Raw genomic sequence first — 26,278 nt, 5'->3', positions numbered from 1 at the left:
TATGCTGTTGCAATATGCGACATTAAAAATCTATTGGTCGAAACTCGGTTATTTCTGGTAATTTTCGGACCACACCGGTAGCTAGCAGTTGGGGGAGGTCACTAATCCAACTGCGGCAATAAGATCATGTGACATCCGAATTCCCAATTGGTTAATGACTCATTACGGGGAATGCAAACTGGCACACTTCGACTTCTCTAGCGAAAAACGCCAGTAGCTACCAGTATTATTTTTATATCCTTTTAGAAAGTATACACTGGAATTTCCTCTTGGAAAATACGTGCAGACTGCTTTGGATGAGACAACACCTGAGAATTCACGTTCTCTATCGCATTTTCTTGGAAAACAAGGGCTGCGTACAGGGTTTTTTCAATAGGATTCTGAATTGGGATCACTTATGATGATCTTTATTTTTAGTGAATATCGAAGTTTGCTCTGGAAAAAAATTATCTTCAACAATAATTGTCATTTATTAACTGGTTCTTTTCTTGATAGACATTCATTAACGACAGTTATTTCATTTCTATTCTAAAATCTGGAGAATCAATTGTGTAGCAAAACAGTTATTATTCATAGAATCAAAAAGTGGAATTAGAAATTAGAATAACTGTCTTTTTTTTTCGATTCAGAATTATGATTCATATAGGAATTTTTCATCACATATGTTCACAATTTTTATAAACTGAGTTCATTTTATATCTCCAAGTAAAGGGTGTTTTTTTTAGAGCTATAGAACTTTAAATTGCAATAAAAGAACGATGGATTATTCGATTGACATGAATTTTATTTATCCGCAAGATAATCTTGTGGCATTACATTTTAAATATGATTTCTGGCATATGACCGCCACGGCTGGCTCGGATGTAGTCCAATCTGGACGTCCAATTTTCGATGACTTTTTCCAACATTTGTAGCCGTATATCGCCAATAACACGGCGAATGTTGTTGTCTTCCAAATGGTCAAGGGTTTGTGGCTTATCCGCATAGACCAATGAAATTAGGCGGTCACCAAACTTTCAATAAATCGATTGTGGCACGAGCTGTGTGACATGTTGCGCCGTCTTGTTGGAACCACATGGACATCCATGGTTGTTCAAATCAGGAATGAAAAAGTTAGTAATCTTGGCTGTAACGTTCTGACCATCATCGTTTTTGAAGAAGTACGGACCAATGATCCCACCAGCCCATAAAGCGCATCAAACAGTCAGTTTTTCTGGATGTAACGGTGTTTCGACATACACTTGAGGATTAGTTTCACTCCAAATGCGGCAGTTTTGTTGGTTGACGTAGCTATTCAACCAGAAGTGCGCTTCATCGCTAAACAAAATAAAATGGACGTAGTGCGCGATACGTATTCCGCACAGAACCATTATTTTCGAAATAAAATTGCACTATTTGCAAGCGTTGTTCAGGCGTGAGTCTATTCATGATGAATTGCCAAATCAAACTGAGAATAAATCACTTGAGAGTTGTTAAATCGGTCGCTATCTTGAACAGTAATGCCAACTGAAAGTTATATACCTCGAAAAAAAAACACCCTTTATATGAATAATGAAAGTGTTTTCACCTTCAACCTTCACCTTCAAAAACTACTAATATTTTTGAAGTATAATGATAAATATCAAAAATATCAAACATACTCGTATGTTCAATATGGAAGTGATAAACTGTTGTTAAATTTACAGCCTCAACGTTTTTTCAATGCCTTCAAACACTCGAAGATGAGTGTTTTCTCTTCTGGCGTCATTTAAAACACAAGTGTTTCACAAATTCCTTCCAATCCCCACTAAGCCGCGATGACATAATAACTCAATGAGGCAACTGTCAATCAATTCCTATGATTCAGGCCGGATTTGATATCTCTGAGTGTTTAGGGATTAGAAGAAAAATTTACCTGGCTTATCTGAACTATCTAGCTGTAGGCAAATATCTAAATTTCGAAATAGTCATCAAGAAAGTTTTCACTTATAGCAATTTACCTATAGAAGCCAGATATAAGTCACAAAACTACAAGTTCTAAGTTTCATTCAAATAAATGAATGAATTTGTTATCATACATACAACCATACAAGTATTCTTTTGGTCACAATTTTTATTCTGCTTCCTTGCCTCAGTTTAGAAATTTGAATAGGAGTTTGAAATTATCAACCATATGATCTATGGCATTAGCAAGTCAATTGGAAGGATTTTTCTGAATTCTAGATGAACATATTTATGAATGAACTTTTTTTCAGCATCTGATAACGCCGATATTTCGATTCATCTAGCATTGGCCAGAATGTTTATGATATACTTAGTCTTATAAAGTTTATGAAGAACTAAAATTTTGTAAACGACAAAAATACTTTCTGAAATGTGCCTGGGTTAATAAAGGGTGTTTTTTTTTCGAGGTATATAACTTTAAGTTGGCATAACTGTTCAAGATGGCGACCGATTCACCAGCTGTTAAGTGATTTATTCTCAGTTTGGTTTGGCAATTTATCATGAATAGACTCACGCCTGAACAACCCTTGCAAATAGTGCAATTTTATTTCGAAAATAATGGTTCTGAGCGGAATACGCACTACGTCCATTTTATTTTGTTTAGCGATGAATCGCACTTCTGGTTGAATGGCTACGTCAACAAACAAAACTGCCGCATTTGGAGTGGAGCTAATCCTCAAGTGTATGTCGAAACACCGTTACATCCAGAAAAACTGACTGTTTGGTGCGCTTTATGAGCTGGTGGAATCATTGATCCATACTTCTTCAAAAACGATGATGGCCAGAACGTTACAGTCAATGGTGATCGGTATAGAGCCATGATTACTAACTTTTTCATTCCTGAATTGAACAACCATGATGTCCAGGAGCTGTGGTTTCAACTAGACTTCGCAACATGTCACACAGCTCGTGCCACAATCGATTTATTGAAAGACACGTTTGGTGACCGCCTAATTTCACGTTTTGGAGCTGTGAATTGGCCTCCAAGATCTTGTGATTTAACACCGCTAGACTACGTTCTATGGGGCTATGTAAAGTCATTGGTCTATGCGGATGAGCCACAAACCCTTGACCATTTGGAAGACAACCTTCGCCGTGTTATTGCCGATATACGGCCACAAATGTTGTAAAAATTCATCGAAAACTGGACGTCCAGATTGGACTACATCCGAGCCAGCCGTGGCGGTCATATGCCAGAAATCATATTTAAAATGTAATGCCACAAGATTATCTTGCGGATAAATAAAATTCATGTCAATCGAATAATCCATCGTTGTTTTATTGCAATTTAAAGTTCTATAGCTCAAAAAAAATATAATATTCATAATATTTACGCTCGTATTTACGTGTTCAAAATGTTTCAGAGACTAAGAATATTCTGTAAGCTTTTTTCTATTATAAAATAGAAAATTGTTAGTTGAACACTTTCAAAGTTCCTAACGATGAATTGCTAATACCAGAAGGAAATTCAGCCATCCAGTGTAGCGTTTGAAGTAACGTTAGGGGTGTCCTTTATGACTCAAACACATGCGCCACATGACCTTGAGGGGTTGAACGTATCGCGTGAATAGATCTTAATTTTAATTTGCTTTTTCGCAATCAGGCACAGAAAGCTCATTCGAGCCAGGTCGTGGAATTCGGTTTAGAATGACTTCTAGATTGATTTTGCGGTGATTGTTCCGACCGCTGAAGTTGGTTTGCACGATTAGAAACGAATATCGAATTGCCGAATTATTATCGGACAATTTAGTTCAGAATCGAAATAAAGAGAAGATTCGATACCGAAGAATTCGAAAGAAATTGGGTGTTAGGTCTTGTTTTACGTAGAATGAATGATTGATATTATAAACAAGAAATGATGGAGAGGTAAACTTCAAAAAAAAAAAAATTTTGTAGTAATTTTTCACAATTTTCACACGTGCAACAGTAGATAAATGATCCATATTGTTAAATGGATAACTGTCAACTAACATATGACCTTACGGATCTGTTAGCTTCCTGGGAGCTGCGAACAATTTGATTTTTCGATCTTAATCCTACCTATATTCATATAAACACCAGGATACTGTTAACGAAACCGAACACATCCTTAGGAGCCTTGCCTTTTACTTCATGAGTATCCAGAACTGAGTTTCCCATGTGAGTGGTTCTTAGGCAAGTCAACCCCAAAAAAACTTCCTTCTAAACTCCTATACTGAGAGGAGTATCTGGATCTTAGCGAGAATATGTTACACCTCCTCACTTGGTCCTCATTGTCGCCTTGGAAAACACCTCACGAGAATGGATCTAGCAGAAGATGACGAGTGCAGATTCTGTGGATAGGACGAAGAAACTCCTGATCACCTGATGACGGAATGCCTTACCATCACTAGCCAACGCAAAATCTGCTTTGGACAAGAAACTTGTAGAAGTGAGGAATAAGCCTCCTTGAAGCCACCTCAGATACTGGAGTTCATTAGAACTGTGGAACTGGAAGGCGAGCTTTAGATGACTCTATGGCGAGAATAGCTCAGATAGGGGGCACAATTGACTATTAGGTCGCAGTGAAACGGAACCTCTTCAACTAAATCTTATGGCACTCCCATGTCAGAAGAGACTTATGGATATATGATTTCAGGGACCTCATCAGCGTGGCCTGAATGTCCGTATGACGCTCAGTATGACGCTGCGGGTGACATATGTCATTGAAACAGGGCTGTGAAATCCGGACATAGATAACCCAGTACAATAACAGTGCGGTGCTTACTGATTTTTTTTTATATCTTATCCTCGTTCAACCTTTTCCGATTAATTCTACAAGTTTTTAATCAAGATCCGTTCTGACCGGATAATCCCCTCATAAATCTCCTCGCACTTCCAGTTACTTCTCACAAGTAGGTAGTTATAATAATATGAGAATCTCGTGGAAATCCAATTAGTACATCTATCCGTCATAAATCTTTCGATCTCACGTACTCGCGTCGATGCGAATATGTAGATGTGCGAGTTCTGTACCGTGGAATAACGATGTTTATTCGAGTCCTCGACTGTGCACTAACGGTACCGGATCTGCAGGAATGCATGGGAGTTGCATTTCTGCCCTGTCATTCGCTCCGAACGTCGTGTGAGAGAATTCGCCCGTCTACGAAATACGTACTGGTTTTTCTTCTTCTTCATGTCTGTGGTCGGTTCGGTACGATTGAGGCTCCCTCTTGCGGGTTTTTCAAAGACCTTTTTATATTTTTTCTCCAAAATGACATTTTTCTTAAATGCCTTCTTTCTGCGAACAAATTCATACCAAAAATCCGGTTAACACCAGAATGCCTGCTATTATAAGGGAGAAAAAAAAAGTAGAGGAAAAAAGTGTTTCTCTTGACTTCAAGAATCTTCGGTTGAAATATATGTACAAGTCAAAGACTCTCCCTGTATATGCAATATGTACTATTCTGCTTATTCGACTGAAGAATATTGATATATTTCAGTGTTAAATAAATAATTCTTCAATTAAGAGTGACAATCTCTGTATTGTAGATTCTAGACTAAACCTAAAAATATAATGATTTTACCCAACATGCCTTATTCAAATTAAGTTAGTTTTCGAGATATCGTGTGTTGAATATTCAAGTGTGGATTTTGGTTTTCGCAATATATTTTTGTATTTTTTTATATTTGGAAATTTAAGGGTTTTTAATGCATGAAGATTGCCAAATTGGACCCAATGTTAGTACCTATTGCTATCTGAGGACGCTAACTTGCTAATCAAAAGCAATTTTTGCGGCTAAACATTGAGTAAAACAATGAAAAAAATATAAAAAAGCGTTACATTCTAAGGAAAAAGTTTGTTTCTCTTGTCGAGTTATTTGGTTCTGAAAAGTTCAATGAAATTTAATTCCATAATTAATTAAAAATTGAAGACTTCAAGAGTCAATGATATCGAAATAATGTCTGTGATTATTTCTATTATATCTAGTACGACTCTATTTTCTCCGTCGTTTACGAAAATGGTGCATGCGCTTAAAATAGTAAATATCTCTAGTATCGCATCCACCATTCCATTGAAAGCTGCTGGCTTTCTCTCGGAACACTCGAATAGATATCGACTTCAACTTAAAATCTACTTGTGAACAAAAGCGGAAGGTGGCGCTAGTGGTATATTTGGAACACGCACAAATTAAGTTGAATTGAATTGAATTGTACACGTTCCGATACCTCATTTGATGAATGCATAGCAAATTAGCTATTCCTAAGAAAGTGGCACCTAAAGTGAATTAATTAATTATTGGGTCACCTTTGGACCACTTTTTATCAGTTTTTTTTTGGTTTGTATCACAATTCGATATTTTCATCCAATCGTGCAACTTTGGAATTGGTTTACCGTCTTTTTTAATTACTGGAAGCTGATTTGAATAACTGTCCGCTTGAATAAATTTACTTTCAACACCTTTATCTTGTTACAAGCTACTTACAAACTAACAAATATTGAAACTGTGAAGTTACTTTTACGAATAGATTTGCTGTCTTTTCTAGGTGTTATCTTTCATCGTCTAAGTACATTAATTATTTATTAGTTTTTCTTGATTTCAACTCTTTATCACAACGTCGTTAGCTTTGAAGCAAAATAAAGGGTGTTTTTTTAGAGCTATAGAACTTTAAATTGCAATAAAACAACGATGGACTATTCGATTGACATGAATTTTATTCATCCGCAAGATAATCTTGTGGCATTACATTTAAAATATGATTTCTGGCACATGACCGCCACGGCTGGCTCGGATGAAGTCCAATCTGGACGTCCAATTTTCGATGACTTTTTCCAACATTTGTGGACCAATGGCTTTACATAGTCCCACAGAAAGTAGTCTAGCGGTGTTAAATCACAAGATCTTGGAGGCCAATTCACAGGTCCAAAACGTGAAATTAGGCGGTGACTTAACGTGTCTTTCAATAAATCGATTGTGGCACAAGCTGTGTGACATGTTGCGCCGTCTTGTTGGAACCACAGCTCCTGGACATCATGGTTGTTCAATTCACGAATGAAAAAGTTAGTAATCATGGCTCTATACCGATCACCATTGACTGTAACGTTCTGGCCATCATCGTTTTTGAAGAAGTACGGACCAATGATTCCACCAGCCCATAAAGCGCACCAAACAGTCAGTGTTTCTGGATGTAACGGTGTTTCGACATACACTTGAGGATTAGCTTCACTCAAAATGCGGCAGTTTTGTTTGTTGACGTAGCCATTCAACCAGAAGTGCGCTTCATCGCTAATGGACGTAGTGCGCGATACGTATTCCGCACAGAACCATTATTTTCGAAATAAAATTGCACTATTTGCAAGCGTTGTTCAGGCGTGAGTCTATTCATGATGAATTACCAAACCAAACTGAGAATAAATCACTGGACAGATGTTAAATCAGTCGCCATGTTGAACAGTAATGCCAACTTAAAGTTATATACCTCAAAAAAAAAACACCCGTTATAAGAGTAAAGATTAATTTTTGTAACAAAACAACACCATGGATACATGTAATAAACATTCTGGATTTGGAAGCGATAACATGGTGTCTGAAGTAATGTAAAAAGGCTTGAACTACTCACCTTTCAGTTTACACTTCCAAAGACTTCAATACTCGTCCACTTGAAGGTTCAAACTCCGCACAGCAATGGACACACAAACTGCAGAAAAATCACTTGAAGCTCCAAAACTATAACAAAATTAAACGTACAACGAGCACCAACAAAATAGTATACAGTAAACGAAGAGCTAACTTTACAGCTACAGACGATCTCGCAGCTTCCTTCGATTTGAAGAAATTCACCTCTTCTCTCGTCTTTCGGTTCCAAGATCCAGCTCCGAGAATTTTTCGATTAATTTATCATTTTTTTTTTCACCGTTAACCGTGTCGTCGTTAGCCGACCATCGGTATCGCCCGGCACCGTTTAACACTTTGAACTCCAAGAGGAGACGCAAAATTGCAGAGCTGTGGAACAACCACATAAATTTATGGATCAAGAACGACACCTAGTGTACGGCACTTTTCGGAATACGCAATGAGTCGGGCCTTAAGGAAGCGATTAGAAATGCCGGACGAGGCTTTAGTTACGATCAGTACCAGATTAGGTGTTATTGGTGACCTGGGAGGAGTTGCTGCAGGATCTTCTGGGGTTGAGAGGTGTTGAGACGAGACTCTGGAGATTTGGGTGATGAGAAGATGATGGTGTTGGTTGTGAAGCTGTCATTTACTGCTAGGAATTAAGTACCCATGGGTGCTATGTACGATTGGTACCGCTAAGAAGTAGACAACAGTTTGGAGACGATTATTTGTGTACGAGGATAGTGGCACCATTATTACTTGTTTTTATTTTCAAATTCATTCAATGCTGCACCGTGAGTATCTACTACAACAATCAATACTCATGCGAGTACTTACTCAGGAAATACCCTTAATTACTCCACAATTGGAATATATTGAAAGGAGAGCTTGGGTACTATCATTCATAGCACCAAATATTGATGTACATTTCTTTTACCACAAAGAACTGTAGTTTAGTAAACATTAGTACTGTCTTCGATTAGTACCGCTAAAAAGTAAATAGTAGTTTGGGTACGATTATTACTTACATATATGAAGACCATGGGACCACAGGTACTATGTTTTTATTTTATTTATGATACTTTTATTTTTATTATTCATTCAAGAATATTACACTTTAGGCATCTAAAAAGTCAGTACGTACGAGAACGAGTACTTATTCAGGAAATATTCTCAATTGGTGGATATCTACACTTTTTAGAAATGTCAGTAGTATTCAAGAATGTTTTCTTGCAAATCGTTCCCCTTTAAAGAGTACTTCAGTACTCTTTAGTGTGAGTTCGCTTGAGTACACAGGACTACTAGGTACGTTCAGTACCGCTAAAAAGTAGACAACAGTTTGGGTATCATCATTGATTATTTGAGCTACCATAGGTACCTGTCTTCATTTTCGAATTCATTCAAAAATTTTGTACGTTAGGTACTATCAGCAACCAGGAAAAATTATGAATCATTTTATACCCCATAACTGAAATTCTCTGAAAGAATTTATAGCTCCAATTATAAGTCAAGTTTTCAAGTTCGTTTTCTCAGAGAATTCGCAAGAAATTGGCATTGTGCTCTAACTAAGTACCCATGGGTGGTGCCCTGAAGTTTGGGATATTTATTCAATGAAAACCATGAAATAATAGGTAATTCTTATTTTAGGCATATTCAAGAGTATATTGCATGTGCTATATCAACTCCGAAAAATAAATTTTCACTCTGTTGTTAATTCATTTACTTGTGAACTACTTATTGGTAATTTGGTTTCTGTTTTTCGATAAGTATGGGATGTTTGACAGAATATTATGTATCACAACCTGAGTTGAGGCTGTTTCTCATTATTCGCTGACAGAGATAGTGCAGGACAATATTTGAAGTCCAACGATTATCTTGATTATTTTATGATTTAAAGATCATCTTGGGGGGATTTGAATTGGGAAAGGTATCCTTGTATTGAATTTGAATAGTTGGATCATTAATGTTGTAAGGGAAAGAAGTAGTATCACTTAGTTGGTGGCGATAAATTGTGCGTTGTGAGACAGTCATCATCTCGTTAAGTTGAGATTTCTTGCTGTCTGTATATTAGGATAACCTGAGCTCAAGCGACGCAACGAGTCACTGCTTTTGCCTACAATCTGTTCAATTCTCGCTGTTACCTGAAATTTGAAATTTTCATTTATTTATATGAAAGTTATAGATAATTGATACAATTTATACTTTTACTCATTTAAACCTTTTTGTTTCAGGTGAGTCCTAGAATTTATGGTGAAAAATTGGTAGGTGAGTAGAGAAAAAATTCAATCTAGTTGATCAAAATGGCAGGTGCTGATGGCTGAAAAAAATATACTCCGTCATATTCTGAAAAAGAAACCGGTTGCCTCATAAAGAAGTCCTCAGTCAGAGGTGATAGTTTCCAAATTTTGCAGTGATAAGTGCTTCGATAGGAATGGATTCCTTGGGCTCGCATATGAATTCAACAAAGTTTACACACAGATTTAAAACCAACCAAAACATTTCTGCATGAAAAGCGTGAAGACTGCGGTGATCCCAAGCTGTTCAACAATTTTTTCGCATTCCTTTGCGTGAACCACAGCATTCGTTCACAGTTCTTAAGTCGTAAGGTGATATCTGATATATTACCTTTGATTTTCCTTATATTCTTACATCGTCCTAATGATTTTCCCCTAGTCATAACGAAGAGTATTCCAAAAGGAATGTTTTGATGATTTCTAAACGTTTTTGATTGAATAACATAACCAACTGAACACAAATGACATAAGAAAAATCCAAAAAATATTACACAGTGTTGCCATCATAACCCTTTCAAATTGTATCATTTCCATTGTAAAACCCGTTATATGCAAATTACCCCTCCACTTTTTTGTGCATTTAAAGACTGTGCGGCACTGTATCGATCTTTGGTTCGGACGGGCGATCTGAATTCTCTTCCGCATGGTTCTCAACCGCGGTACCGTTGATAACGCGGGAGCGGTATCGGTACTCGCCTGCCAAAGTACCAATGCAGGGTTGCCGGTTCCTGGGGAGATTTCTGTAAGTTTGGGGAAATTTTAAATGATGGATGATTTTGATTTTTACTATTCGTCAAGATTGGTATGGCTGGTACATTGATATTTCGATGATTACTCAGGGCTAAGTTGAGAAATAAAACAGTCGAAATGTATCGTAAAGAATTTTCGCAAGACATGGTTACAGTTGTGTTTTCATGCATATAGGATGCCGCTGAATTGTGCTATTCCACGTGTTATAATCTGTCAGTGTGTCAGTATCTGAATGGTTAACCATCAAATGAAATCCTTTTTTTTTATTCACCATTTTTCCTATTGGTCTCAGATAAACAGTTATTATATAAACATTCAATGGTTTCACAATAGGCTAATGCTTTTCTGCCCTTTCGATGTTTATAACACCGATATAACGAAGAACTCATTCCTTGTGAACATAGTTCTATTTCATCGTTTAACACGATGATGAAATATTAATTTCCATCGAGGATCAGTAACAGAAACTATTCGAAAAATAAAATAACGTTTATAATGAATGCATAAAGTTGTGACAACTGCAACTCCAACAACCTGTATCTTTTCACCTGAGCCTAATCTAGAAAAATGGTGAACGAAAAAAGACTTCATCTTATGACATACGTCTATCGTTAAATTTAAGGTACAACTTTAAGATTCACTTTGTATAATACCATTTCATAGGGTTATACAGTTTTTCTTCGAATATCTCCTCAAACTGAGGGCTCTAGGTTATGACCCTTGCTACCAAATTCCCTATATAATGTTTTAAATTATTCCATTCTACTCTGAATCTGTTTGTTCAATATCCAATGTTCAAATTTGATATTGCTACAAAAAAATTGCCGATTGAAAAACAAAATTAATAAAGAATGCTTTTTCCCAATTTGGTTAATTTGACCTAGATTTCTCGGGAATTCGGACTATTGATAGCGGCAACGCTGTTCGAAGATGAAAGATCCGATACCGACCTGTCGATGGTGTTTGCCGGGTACAATAACCTTGTGCATATTGCTGGAGGTCGTCTGTTCAGCTCCTTTGATGATGATTCTCTCTGGGTTTAGAATATCGAAAACAGACTTTGTTCGCAAAAACATACAATGTCTTCTAACGGCGAAGAAAGGTTCATTTTCTGTTAAATCTATTCGATGCTTATTGAATCTTGTATTAACGAAAGTCTAGTCTGCTTTATTTATTTTCTACATCAAATTGAACATACCAATCTTCAAATCCAGATTCAGTATCCTACATACTATAGTATGTAAGTTTGGGGTTTAGTCTTTTCAATTAAATCATAATACTGATATACAAAGTGGCTCAGAAAAACGAATACCTATTCAGTAATAATGGATTTATTTCAAAATTTTTTTGTATACATTTGTTAACATTGAGGAACAATCCAACCGTTGGAAAAACTAGACAATTAATTATGTGTCTTATGCACTAAGAAACAAATTTGCGCATACTAAAGTCTTAAGTGATGAATTCAGAGTCTGTTTGGGCATGCAGGATAATCGTGTAAGGGTTGACAGGCAATGTGGTGGAAGATGAGACCCTCAATTTTTTATGGAAAAGCAATGGGCTATTGCATATGAAAGCAGACCATCTTTGGTTTTCATCAGAAGCAACATCACCTACTTTTGTTACAAGATAATGGATGGCCACATACTGTCAGAATTATCATACGTTGATCCTTTTTGAAGACAATCCAGTCGATTTGTTGTCTTGGTCCCCTAGAAAACCTTTGAAAATACCTAAAACGTTAAATGAAAAAGATAAGTCTTCCACAAACTCTAGCAGTAAGAAGTCTCGGGCTTTACCAGTAAAGAGATTTCGACTTTTTTGGTCATCTTTAAGAGTAATACTCACCCTGTATGTACTCCAACGCAGCTCTTACTGTTGTATACCTTTTCTGTAGAAAGATTCAACCTCGGTAATCACTTCTTCATTTGAGCCAATTTTTTTACCCTAGAGCCTGTTGTTGTCGATGGAGCAGATTCCTAATAAGCAATTGCTTGGATTGCATAGTTGAAACACAGTATTTTATCAATTTCTCAAAGACCAACAAATGTAGAGTCAATATCTCTGTCCAGACTATATTCGAAAATATTGGCATGCATCTTTGGAAGTTTGGTACTTGGGAGAAGAAAGTAGTAGGGCACTTGTGATGCCAACAGGGCGATGGGCTAGTGACGTGTTGCTAACCTACCCTGGGATGAGGTACTTCGAAAGCAAATCGATCATCCCATTAGGAGTATTCCCAAACGTGCTTCTAAGTGCATAAGACATCGTGGAGAACATTCTTTACATTCTTCTGAAATTTTAATTAATTACTAAACCAACCAAGGAGACATGTATGCAAAAAATTGATGAGATGTGTTTTTGTTGGTATTTTTCATTGTGTTACCTTCACTTATGGAGACCTTATCGTCTTACATGCAATTTTTGGGATACCTTGTACTTTCTACGCCTGCATCTCTTTCTCCATTTCGTAAATGGGCCTCTAGTTTCTTCGATGCATTCACTCTCGACGAGTGAATGAATATTCCGATGCTGGTAAGTGGGACGATCTGAAAACATCCGGATGCACTTGGACTTCTTGTGTGTGTGCGGAGATATCAGCGTGTGTAGAGGCCTAAATGGTGTTTATTACCGTATGAATTGAGGATAATCGAGTTACAACCGAGATTAATTACTCTCTCTGGTCTTTGAGCTCAGGAAACGAAACGTGATACATGCGGGTGCATAAAGAAGGGGTTTCGATGATGGAAATATATGCTTCTTTTTGAGGAAGGTTTTCGGTTTCAGTCAAAGTTGGGTTTGAAAAACTATGTTGTGAAGCTTTGGAACTACGAACGGATGTTCTTCAATTTTCTAAGCGGTCGTTCCCCGAACAGATCACTCTATAACATTACGTCAAGATGTCTTTCAGTATATTGGTTTGACTAATTCTCAAAATCGATAATGTTTCTTATTGAATTCAAAACTTCAGTTTTGATTGGAATGAAAATCTGCGTTTGGATATAAACGAACCATTTCAAGCCTTCGTGCAGAACCAGATAAAACTCAAGAAGATTATCGAAAAGAACTCGATTTTTCTGTGACCTCAAAATTGACGGAATTGTTGTTCTTGTTATTGAAATAACAAATTTTGTATTGCTCTTATTTGATGGAAATTCTTCATCAACAAAATGAAAAGAAATACCTCATATTTTCGTGCCAACTGACCCGATTGGGATGATATTCTGCGTGTGAATTTGGAATAACAATTTTAAACATCTACCAAAATTTCGTGTCGCTATCATCATAAAAATCATAGACAAGTCAAGCAGAATATAAAAAAAAACATTTCAGTCAGGGATAGAGTAGAGATGTAAAATAATAATCTCAAAACTTTATGCCAAATCTAGTGCTAATCGCGTCATTAGAACCATAGAAAATTCTATCGTCAGATTATTGGAAAAAAAGGAAAGCACTAAAGTGAAGACAGAAGCTTTTGAACTCTCGTTGATTCATACGCCAACGAAGTCTTTGGAAGACACATATACTTATATACAGTACTGTAACCAAGGGCGAAATCGGCGCATGAATGAATGAGCCATCAAAAGCTTCTTATTTTTCCCATTTTTCAAAATTTTATTATAAAAAATCATTTTTCCACTATTTTGTGGAAAACAACTTGTTCCAATTCTTCTATGTTTCTTCTATTATTATTATTATTCAATCTTACTGGGTGTTCTTTTATTTTTTCTCTCAGTATATTTCCGATAATGAATTGGTTTGGATATAATACCGTAGTACAAAAACATCAATAAAGGAGTCCGAATCGAAATTGACTAATATAGTCAATACTGCCCATAAGATGATATCATTTTTCCTGCGAGCTGTCAAGGTGAATAAGGTGACACTTGTTCTAAATATAGACATTCTACGGAATCCTACAAAGAGCAGATAACTAGAACTAACGGTGATCTGTCAGCTGAAAGAATGGGATTGATTTGTAGCAGTGATTTCGTTGAATAACGATTTATATAACTGCTAATTAGTCAACTAATCAGTTCGGCGTTAATTGGTCAAGAAGTTATGGTGAAAGCTGAAAAATTGAGTCGTTTCTGTTTTTTGTCGCATCGACACAAACCGTGTTACGTGCATCAGGAAGAAGTAGGTGGTTTTTTTGAATACCACAATGGAAAGGCGGATCTTGATGAATAGGTTTTATATAGGATGTTCTTTTTCGAGGTATATAACTTTAATTTGGCATTACTGTTCAATCTGGCGACCGATTTAACAGCTGTCAAGAGATTTATTCTCAGTTTGGTATGGCAATTCATCATGAATAGACTCACGCCTGAACAACGCTTGCAAATAGTGCAATTTTATTTCGAAAATAATGGTTTTGTGCGGAAAACGTATCGCGCACTACGTCCATTTTATTTTGTTTAGCAATGAAGCGTACTTCTGGTTGAATGGCTACGTCAACAAACAAAACTGCCGCATTTGGAGTGAAGCTAATCCACAAGTGTATGTCGAAACACCGTTACATCCAGAAAAACTGACTGTTTGGTGCGCTTTATGGGCTGGTGGAATCGTTGGTCCGTACTTCTTCAAAAACGATGATGGCCAGAACGTTACAGTCAATGGTGATCGGTATAGAGCCATGATTTTTTTCATTCCTCAATTGAACAACCATGATGTCCAGGAGCTGTGGTTCCAACAAGACGGCGCAACATGTCACACAGCTCGTGCCACAATCGATTTATTGGAAAACACGTTTGGTGACCGCCTAATTTCACGTTTTGGACCTATCCTCCAAGATCTTGTGATTTAACACCGCTTGACTACTTTCTGTGGGGCAATGTAAAGTCATCGGTTTATGCGGATAAGCCACAAACCCTTGACCATTTGGAAGACAACATTCTCCGTGTTATGGCCGATATACGGCCACAAATGTTGGAAAAAGTCATCGAAAATTGGACGTCCAGATTGGACTACATCCTAGCCAGCCGTGGCGGTCATATGCCAGAAATCATATTTAAAATGTAATGCCACAAGATTATCTTGCGGATAAATAAAATTCATGTCAATCGAATAATCCATCGTTGTTTTATTGCAATTTAAAGTTCTATAGCTCTAAAAAAACAGCCTTTATAATAATTCCCTTCATACTAAAAGCCGGCCTTCGCAACCTTCAGAATCGCCGCAGGTAAACCAACAAAGCGGGCATTCTAATCCGACGATCGACTCGAGGATCCAAGCCGGCCGGTCAAGTCAACCTAGCCATCCGCTTACGTAAGTCGCTGACGCATGCGCACACTCCCCTGCCCGATCCGACTCTCTGGTCCTTCGCGTTCGACGACAACCGTCAACGTCTAGAACGAGACGCCGCCGCGGTCTGCTACGTGGGCAATACTACGGGTCAGAGTGTGCCGTGAACTACGACCACGAAAATGCGAGAAAAAGTGCCGAAATAGAGCTCGATCGACGTGAAAAGTGCGTGTGTGTGTTTTTTTCTGTGTGTGTCCAGGTGACGGAGCAACGCAGGTGATTTGCTGGCGTCCGTAGGATCAGCTGTTTGTCGTCGGAATGCGCCTATATCGTTTTGTTTTTATCCGTCGACGGAAGTGAGGTTAGGTCGGTAACTGTCAATTTTTGTGTTATCGCGCGGCTTTGAGGCCTATGTTTGCGGTTTTGGGTCTTGACGATGAGAGTTTCTCTGTTATTTACTGAGTTTTGATAGGTTTTAAATTCAGTTGGTGACGTTTGCGTCAATTTTTTTTTATGGAAAATTGAAATGTTTTACGATGTGTGCGAAATAGTTCGTCAATCAGAAGGTCAAACGAAAATGAAAGGTTCCTCTAATAATTTAAAGGAAATAAAGTTCTATAGACATAACCCCGCAAATGCATTGTTTTCGAAATACAGGGTATTCTTTTTTTTCCAAGTTTTTTCTCATAGCATCTTCACTTCAAAATATATTCTAATGGAATTTGGCATAGATATTTCAATTCAAAGTTTACATCACGTGATTTCCCAACTTCGATTGGAAATCCACAGGTGTTAGTTTTTCTGAAACAGTGCTCGTTTTTTACCTCCTGAACTTTTTATTGATGGGCCACTGGTGGTTTAAGAAAATGTAAAGAGGAACTTTGATCTAGTACCAAACTTTTTGTTCTGTTTTAGTTTTGTCGTACCTGTTACCGATTCGGGAAAAAAATTTCAAACAATTCTCTCGAAACCTTCAGGAAAATCCAAATTATCATAAAAAACCACTCAGTGAGGTGTTTTTTTTTAGAGCTATAAAACTTTAAATTGCAATAAAACAACGATGGATTATTCGATTGGATTGAATTTTATTTATCCGCAATATAATCTTGTGGCATTACATTTTAAATATGATTTCTGCCATACCTATGACCACCACGGCTGGATCGGATGTAGTCCAATCTGGACGTCCAATTTTCGATGACTTTTTCCAACATTTGTGGCCGTATATCAGCAATAACACGGCGAATGTTGTCTTCCAAATTGAGGGTTTGTGGCTTATCCGCATAGACCAATGACTTTACATAGCCCCACAGAAAGTAGTCTAGCGGTGTTAAATCCCAAGATCTTGGAGGCCAATTCAAAACGTGAAATTAGACGGTCACCAAATGTGTCTTTCAATAAATCGATTGTGGCACGAGCTGTGTGACATGTTGCGCCGTCTTGTTGAAACCACAGCTCCTGGACATCATGGTTGTTCAATTCAGGGATGAAAAAGTTAGTAATCATGGCTCTATACCGATCACCAGCCCATAAAGCGCACCAAACAGTCAGTTTTTCTAGATGTAACGGTGTTTTGACATACACTTGAGGATTCCACTTCACTCCAAATTCGGCAGTTTTGTTTGTTGAAGTAGCTATTCAACCAGATGTGCGCTTCGTCGCTAAAAAAATAAAATGGACCTAGTGCACGATACGTATTCCGCACAGAACCATTATTTTCGAAATAAAATTGCACTATTTTCAAGCATTGTTCAGGCGTGAGTCTATTCATGATGAATTGCCAAACCAAACTTAGAATAAATCACTTGACAGCTGTTAAATCGGTCACCATCTTGAACAGTAATGCCAACTTAAAGTTATATACCTCGAAAAAAACACCCGTTATTAAAATCAGATAAAAGTTGGACCACAAGAAACACCCTGTATCTCGGAAACAAAAAGTTTCATTTTCGTTTGTACCTCCAACTTAGGGACAACATGTAAATAGGTACTGGGTATTTTCTCTACGAAAATTTAAATAATTGTTTCAAAGTTTTTATCAGTAGTACAGTATTTCCTGGAAACTGTGTATTCCTCATTCGAGAGTGAACTTATTTATGGCCGGCAGGACAGAATCTAATTTGAGGACAGATTTGTCATATTGAAAAAGAAAGCTGTTCGAGAACTAGTCCTCAAAAATGTCCAAGAGAAACCTGAAATCTATAAGACAATTATAACATCCATATAGCACTTCTTCATATAATTCATCTTCTGAAATAGTTGAATGGTATCGGTAATCATCAAATTCTTGAAATTCCTACACAAAGAAAATTCCTCTGGGTTCGATTTCTCCTGCGGAGGGTTGGATGTACTTGTTTTTATTATCGTTTATAATTTAAAACACTACATTTTTTCCAGTATATCTCTCACAATGAATCACTTTGATAACTCCCTAAAAGAACATTGCTACCTGACTTAAAAGGAATTCCTATAAGAACAATAAATATTAGAGGTATTCTCCAAGCAAATGGTCCTATTCACGTCAGCATCAGATATATCCTCATCTTTTGTTGTCCATCTGTTGAAACAGATTGGAATAGATTTCCCCATTCTAAGTTAATCCTTGAGAATTTCTTCCTCAATTATTTTAACAGGAAAACCGCAACAATTGCATTTCTGGAAACGTTGCAATTTCACTCAGCAAGGTTCATCATTTCCTTATTCAAAACTTCATTCATACATAAATATAAGTAAGAGGTTCTCGTAGATAGAAACGATTTGATTCTAACGCACTAGTTATAGCTTCTATACCTTCCTGGAACTTAACATACTAGAAATGTCTACAAATTTCGTACCAGGAACAAAACTTGTAAATACCAAACCGCTAAAAATATACAAGAAATTTTCTTCAGATGGTTATAATTCTCGTTATAATCTTGAAAAGCTATATTTAATCTTGCTGTTCGACGAACTTGAGGAAGTAATAAAGTTTTATTTTACGACCAAATACCAATGCCAATACCATTATTTTCAGTAGAATCACTTTCCCAACGTCTATGCTCATTGTCTTTGATGCCGGTGTAGGTACGTTCTTATACTGTTGTAGCTGGTAACATCGCTTTTTTCAATTGATAACTTATCACACTTCAAATATACCAGCAACAACAAATATTTGTCCTAGTGGGTGTCTACTACCAACGTCACATTTTCCCATTTGAGTCTCAGGAATTTTCAGTCCGTTGATGTATTCTTTACATTTTTTATGTTAAAAGATAATAGTGGCTTCAATATTAATGGACGTAGTTGTTTGATTACTCCAATATCAATTATTACTCATGGTTTTGTTATTCCGTGGTTTCAATTCATAACAATAATTACTCTATCACTTCTGGAATGTTGTGCAATTGAAGAATCGACTATAAAAAATTCAAGAACAACGATGGGAAAGAATATACTACAACCTGCATTATCGGATCGTTGGTAGATTGGATGGTTGTTTCGTTGACCTTGTTTTGAAACAATGAAATCTAATTTTTTTTAATTCTCACTATGAGAACTCGCCTACCTGTTCTTATTACATCCGTATATTGGTAGGTTTTTGTTTTAATTGAGATTGTCAATGGCATACGATAATAATAACTGTATTTTGTTATGAGATGCTTTTTGGGCGATGTTTGATTGTTTAGATTCTAAAATTCAATAAAAATTTTTAGAATTGATGCAGCTTTGAGTGGCATTGTTGTGAATAGGTACAGATGCAATATGACTTCTAATGGAAAAGGTAGCAAATAATATTGGTCATATTACTCATATTCGAGTTTCTCCTAACACGAGGAACATCTCATTCTAATTCGAGTTCTAATTAGACAAATGAAGTAAAATTGGTTTCGTCTATTTGCAGTAGACATACCAACCTAACAGAAATTCAACAATATACAGGGTGATTTACGCTAAGTTAACTCTAAGAGTTTCTGTAGAATTGAATGGAATAATTTATATCTGAAAATCGGCTTTGATTGAATTGGCTTTGACACATGAATTTTTTGCATGAAATTATTTCGTTTTGATGCTACATTCGCTTCAACAACGTTTTCAACATTGTTAAATTGTTCAATCAATCAGTGCTTGGCAAAAGCCAAGTTTCTGATGTGTTAAAACTTCAGAGTAATAAACATAGATAAAGGAAACATATGTCATTTTCAGTAAGGAAATTTTGTCCCCAATATGAACTATCAAATTTGACATGAAGAGCGCGGAAATGGAAACATATTATTGATAAGATATTTCACACAATTCGCGAGTTTCTTCACAAAGAACGCACTTCTTATGTCCCATAGTGAATTGACGTTTCATATCAACTCAAAATATATTGAGATGAATACCTAAATATATCAGAAATTCGGAAAACAAACTTCAAGCGCGCCAAACGACGTGAAACAACCGATGACACTAGGAGAGCAAAAGTTGCCAAATCTTGGATTTCAGCAGGTAGATCCAAAAAATAATAAATATTCTGCATAAATTCGACAATAAGGAAAAATATCGGATTCCAAATATTCAAATTTGTATATTTGATAGGGATTCACTCAAATAAGTTAATTTCATTCAATATAATATACATTCATAACGATATAGTAAAATTGTAGATTTGAAAATATATCACAATCCGACAGGTAGATACAGACAATAATAAGAATTCTGCATACTATAAATTCGACAATCAAGAAGAAATCTTCAGTAGTTCAGTCTTAAAAGATTTCTGTTTTTTTTTTTTGCAATTAATATACTATTGCTATTTTATTGCAATTAATATGAGATTCCTTTACAGATATATTTTACTTCACATAACTAGTTGAACCAAAAGTTGAACGTTTCAAAATGACCATGAGTTTAACGAAGTGTCGCTTTATATCTCAAAATGAAAAAATTTTTTCTCCTTGTACCGCTTAATTTGAACAATTCCCGGAATGTTCTCGACAAATTCCACAACAAATTCGACGGAAGGGAGAAGAGAAGAGTATTTTCGACGATTCAGGTCTACCTCAACGTTATGTACAGGAAATCGAATACAATTGAGAGCGAAACCATCGTTAATACCGTCTAGTCATCTCTGAAACGCAGACTAGAAATTGACTACGTCTAGGTCTTTCTCTTCTCGTTCTATATTTGTCAACCGGAAGAAGTCATTAGAGAGGTATTTCGCGTCTTGCACGTTGCACGAAAGGCCGAACTGCATCATTCATGCCTCGCTAAGACGTTATTTTGACGTAAGAGATCGTAATTGTCGTTCTTGAGATGTCATCAGGATTACGACAAGATCCCAGGGCAGTCAGAAGTGGTTTATCTGTTTGCGTTTGTTTGAGCCATAGGCCAATTTAGGGGTATTAGTTGCCAAAATTGCATAAAATCATTGCAAACTTTTCTTATATTCTTATTGCCTATTTTTATATAACACATTACTCGATAAATCCAAGGGTTGGCGCACAACTGACACTACCAGTAATTTGTCACTTTTTTCTCGCCAGTATCAAGCATAAAGTAATAATCATAGATAGAGGGAGTATACTCAATTTTTACAAGTCCCGAACATGGTTAGATTACGTTGTCGGATGGTGATATATTTTCAAATCCACAATTTTACCATATCGTTACGAATGAATATTATATTGAATGAAATATATTTATTTGAGTGATTCCCGATTAAATATGCAAATTTGAATATTTGGAATCCGATATTTTTCCCAAATGTTGAATTCATAATAAGCAGAATATTTATTATTTTCTGTATCTTCTTGCTGAAATCCAAGGTTTGGCAACTTTTGCTCTCCTAGTGTCATCGGTTGTTCCATATCGTTTGGCGCGCTTGAAGTTTGTTTTCTGAATTTTGATATAATTAGATATTTATTGCAATATATTTTGAGTTAATATAAAACGTTGATTCACTATGGGACATAAGAAGTGCGTTCTTTGTGGAGAAACTCGCCAATCGAGTGAGATATCGTATCACTGATATATTTTCATTTCCGCGCGTTTCATGTCAAATTTGATAGTTCATGTTGGGGACAAAATATGCTTACTGAAAATGACATAATATATGCATCCTCTATCTATGTTTATTACCGTAAGGGATCGAGATATTGAAAATTATTTGACGCTACTTTTGTTATTTGGAAAATGAATTAAAAAAAAATCATGTTTTGACTATGCTGCTTGTCAAAAATTGATGAAATCCTTGGACCAATTCTACTTCCAACAGCTTGACCACCCAGCTCATTCTCCAGATCTGGCCTCCCAGTGATTTCTGGCTTCAAGCAGGCCTCGAAAGAATGTTCTAGAGAAAGAAATTTGGCTCTAATAAAGAAGTGATTGCCGAGGTTTAAGCCTATTTAATTTAATAAAGCAAAGACGAATATTTCTACAGAAGAGGTATTGTAAATTTGAAAGAGCGTAGGAGTGAGTGTATAATTCTCAAAGGTGCCTATGTTGACGGATAAAGTTGAATTGAAAAAAAAATGTGTTTTTCTGGTTGGGTGGCTGGGCCCTTAACTTATTGAGTGAAGATTTTCGGCGTTGATCATTTTATATCTCTGAGCATGCACTGTCGAGAATACAAACGTGATCCGACAAAGTCCTCAATGGTGTCAGTCCTCATTATTCCATTGTATTTAAATTGATATGTTTTGGCAGGCGAATCAGTCGTCTACTAGATTTGTTTGCTTAACCCGATAAATCGGGTAAAGTTCAAACTCGATTTTATTTTCATCGACCGATCGAAAATTATCTAATTAGGGTCAGACTTAATGAAGCCTATAATGCAATTTATGATTCGATAATCTTTTTTTACTGACATGCGATAACATTTTCACATTGCGATTATTATTTAGGATATGTCTCTCAGTTCGCGACAGTTTTCGATAACGCGCGAAATTGTTTGGTTTTTTTTTAATCAGCGCTGGAACTACAAAGTTGTCACTCATCCGATACTATCTTTTTTTTTTATCGTTTTGCTAAATAATTGTCTGGATGATAATTAGCTGGCAGTTCATGTGTTATCTATATTGCTTGCCATCACCGTATGAAAAATTATTGACCAGATTGGTTTACGACTTTGTTATTGAATATTTATTTATTTGTTGCGCATCTGTTTTTATGCGCCTACCTGCTATGATCTTGATGTGTTCATTTTGAAACGAAAGCCTTGAATATTCAGCATTGAAACCGGTTTTTTATTTGATTTTTTAATAAAATATCGAGCATTTTCCAATTAATTAAATTCCAACATTGGGTAGGTGGAACATAACTTAAAAAAATGTATGAAGGGTATAGATCGACGTTCGTTCAATTCTTCACTTGACCTAACTAATAAAAACACATTTTTTCTCGATAATTCGATTTTATGCGTCAACATTAACCAACTACTTGACTTGAAAATCCAGCTCGTGAAAAATTACATACTTGAGCTTGACCTGACTTGATTTTAGTAATTTATTGCTTGACTTGATATCAAGCTGCTTGATATTACTCGAGCTTGATATGCACGCGTCGCACGACATATATTTCTGCAATCTCGTGCGCGCTTAGACTAAATAAGGGGATTCCTCGAGCGCTGAGAGACTGAAGCATTCGCCAGTGTGACTTTATTAGTAGTTTTCTCACATTCTATGAAATCTATTGGTAGATTTTGGCAGTTTCAGGAATATCTTTCCAAACTTGCTCAAAATGGCCAAGGATTTTCATCAACGCCAGCATTTTCAGCTGATGTTGAAAGACAATTTTCCAGAGCTGCTCTTACAGGTACAAAAACCCGCAATAGGTTCGGCGATAAATCTATAAGATGCTTCATGTGTCTTAGATCCTAGATGGAAAATTATTAAATCAAACAAAGCTTGGAAGTTTCTCAATATAAGAAACTTTATTTTTCAATTTTTTTTTCTGGTTATGATTTATAGTGATTCAATTTATGTTTTTATTTCAAAAAAAGTTGATATTTTCGGTTATTTTATACAATACGTTTAATGAATGAAAGTGTTTCTTGCAAGATTTCTTCTCATTTCATCTTTTTTTTTTTTAAATGATGTGAGACTACACAATAAAACTGCTAAAAATCAAGCAACTTGATATGATTTATGATAAATAAATACTTAACTTGACTTGAGATTGAAAAACTACTACTTGACTTGAGCTTGACTTGAAATAAAGTCATGATCAAGCCAAGTAGCTTGAAAATTAATCCAAGCCGTGAATCCCTACCTCCAATGCTCCTTCATGTTTTCAATACCTTTTCTGTAGAAAGATTCGTGTCTGCTTCCAAAATAAGCTTCAACCTCGACAATCAATTCTTCATTAGATCGAAATGTCATTGCCTGGAACATTCTTCAGAGGTCTGCAAAAAGTCAGTAATCACTGGAAGCCAGATTATCTGCAGATTATAGCTACGTTTTCTTCGGAAAGTTCTCGTCGACCGCCGCGTTTCGACGACTCTGTCTTACCAATCGAAATTCTAGTAACCTCGTAGCTCCACCCAGCTACGCGATTGCTAGAATTGATTGGTTAGATAAAGTCGTTGAAACGCGGTGGTCGACGGGCTCAAGCAGTTGGAAGCGCAATTCGTTCAATTTTATTTCAGAAGAACATCGAAAAAAATTACCGAATCTTTTTCAGATCACAAAATCGACACAGTAAAAATCTCAAATAACAATTTACAGTTTTGTGTGAAAATTTAGTCGCATCAAATCTGACGGATAGATCCTGAAATACCAAACCAAAACTAAAACCCACCTACTGTCGATGACTAAACAGTGATCTATCCATCAGTCCAAATTCCAACCAAATTTCCACCTCCATATAAGGTTCAAACGCTCAGAAATCGAACCGACCATTATATAAATATAAATACATGAATATTCATGTCATAAACGACTTTTTATGAATGACGGCAACGTTTAAGCCGGTGAATAACAATCGCTGCTAAGTCGACCACAAATTATCGACGGGTTCATTGTAAACATCGAGTCGCACTGTGGAACGTAATAGGATACCAACTGGGCCTATGGTCGAACTTACCGTGAAATCGCCGTTCTGTTTGGAGATTACGAGAGAAAAAAAAAATGATGATAGTTGGATTGAGGCTCTATTTGGGTTGAATGAGGAACCGGATCGAGGTGTAGTCTGACCAAAGGTTCGCGAGTGTTGGAAGATATAGATTTGATGTTTTTATACTGACAAACTGACAGTGCTTGGCAGTTTTGGGTGACTTCAAAATAATATCACGAGAGAATGAGGAATTCGACCTTCAAGATATACTGAAGAAATACATATTCGATTATTAAACGCTGTTACGTCTCTACAAGTTTTATGACAAATTTTGATAGCTGATAGCAGAAAAAACTTATTTTTCCTACAACTGCTATGAAAAGTAGCTTATTCTTCATAGCTTACTCAATTTCAAAAATATGTATTGCTCATACTGTGAGAAATACTATTTCTCACGGCACTTTGCCCACACCTCGCTTGGAAGACCAATGAAATTGGGCTTTTGACAGCATGTGCCAATTTTTTGCGTTTCCATAGAAACGACTCAAAAACCCAATTTCATTGGTCTACCAAGCGAGGTGTGGGCAAAGTGCCGTGTGAAATAATATTTTCCACAGTATGAGCAATATATAGTTTAGAAATTGAGTAAGCTATGAAGAATACGCTACTTGTCATAGCAGTTGTAGGAAAAACATTTTTTTTTGTTGGAATCAGAAATATGATTGAACTGAAATAGTCTTAGTCTAATGGTTTTTTTGAATTTTACAGTGCCCATACATGTACATTGTGATTGTTGTTATACCGAAATAATTCCTATTATTTTCTTCATGTTCTTGAAAAAGCCATTGACAAAATTCTGGTTGTCATGTCAACTGGTATTTTCGTTAGTGGGCCTACTTTTAATTCAACCATGAAGATAAATTCTTGTGACTTCTAAACGGAAACGAATTAAAAAAAAATGTTAAGAGCACATATATCATCTATCAAAGTTTGTCATAGAGTTTTTAGAACAACCTGTATATAAAATGTGAAGGCCTAACAGCGAACCTAACATAGTTCAAATAATGAATATGTATTTGTGTTAAAAATTCCTGATGCAGTTAATTTGAAGGTCAATTTCTTCATTCTCTGGTTAGATAATTTTGGGAGCATGTTACTACCAAGCATTGTTAAATTCATTATTTATTTGTATTCAAAATTGTCCCGCTTCAGAGCCCTTTACCTATACTGACACAAAGGAAAATATCAAACTTACTATTGGTCAATATAAATATTGAAAAACCTGACACACCCTGTATATTTGGCGCTTTAATGCGCCTCCTCCCACGACTCCAACTATCGATCGCGTGTAGTCCTTGCTTTCAATTAGCACGCTGCGTGTAGGAGGCTGCTTAACACCTGTTTCACAGTTTTTTTTTA

At 36.3% G+C, this 26,278-nt stretch overlaps 1 protein-coding gene across 35 annotated transcripts in view; it reads left to right on the top strand.

The window, feature by feature from the left end:
• Positions 1–26,278, top strand: part of LOC123678678 (dystonin) — a 257,561-nt gene that overhangs the window by 33,061 nt on the left and 198,222 nt on the right. For 33 of the 35 annotated variants that reach the window (XR_006747300.1, XM_045615871.1, XM_045615833.1 and 30 more), the window contains exon 1: positions 15,949–16,123. The exons of the other annotated variants lie outside the window; for them this stretch is intronic. The gene's annotated coding sequence lies outside the window, so the exon portion shown is untranslated. Of the gene's footprint in view, positions 1–15,948; positions 16,124–26,278 lie in introns of those variants that run through there. 35 annotated transcript variants of the gene reach the window in all.

The sequence above is a fragment of the Harmonia axyridis genome, chromosome 1 (assembly GCF_914767665.1).
Source record: "Harmonia axyridis chromosome 1, icHarAxyr1.1, whole genome shotgun sequence".
NCBI classification, from domain to species: Eukaryota; Metazoa; Arthropoda; class Insecta; order Coleoptera; family Coccinellidae; genus Harmonia; species Harmonia axyridis.
The sequence above is the reverse complement of the archived record's forward strand: the minus strand, read 5'-3'. Positions and strand labels throughout refer to the sequence as shown.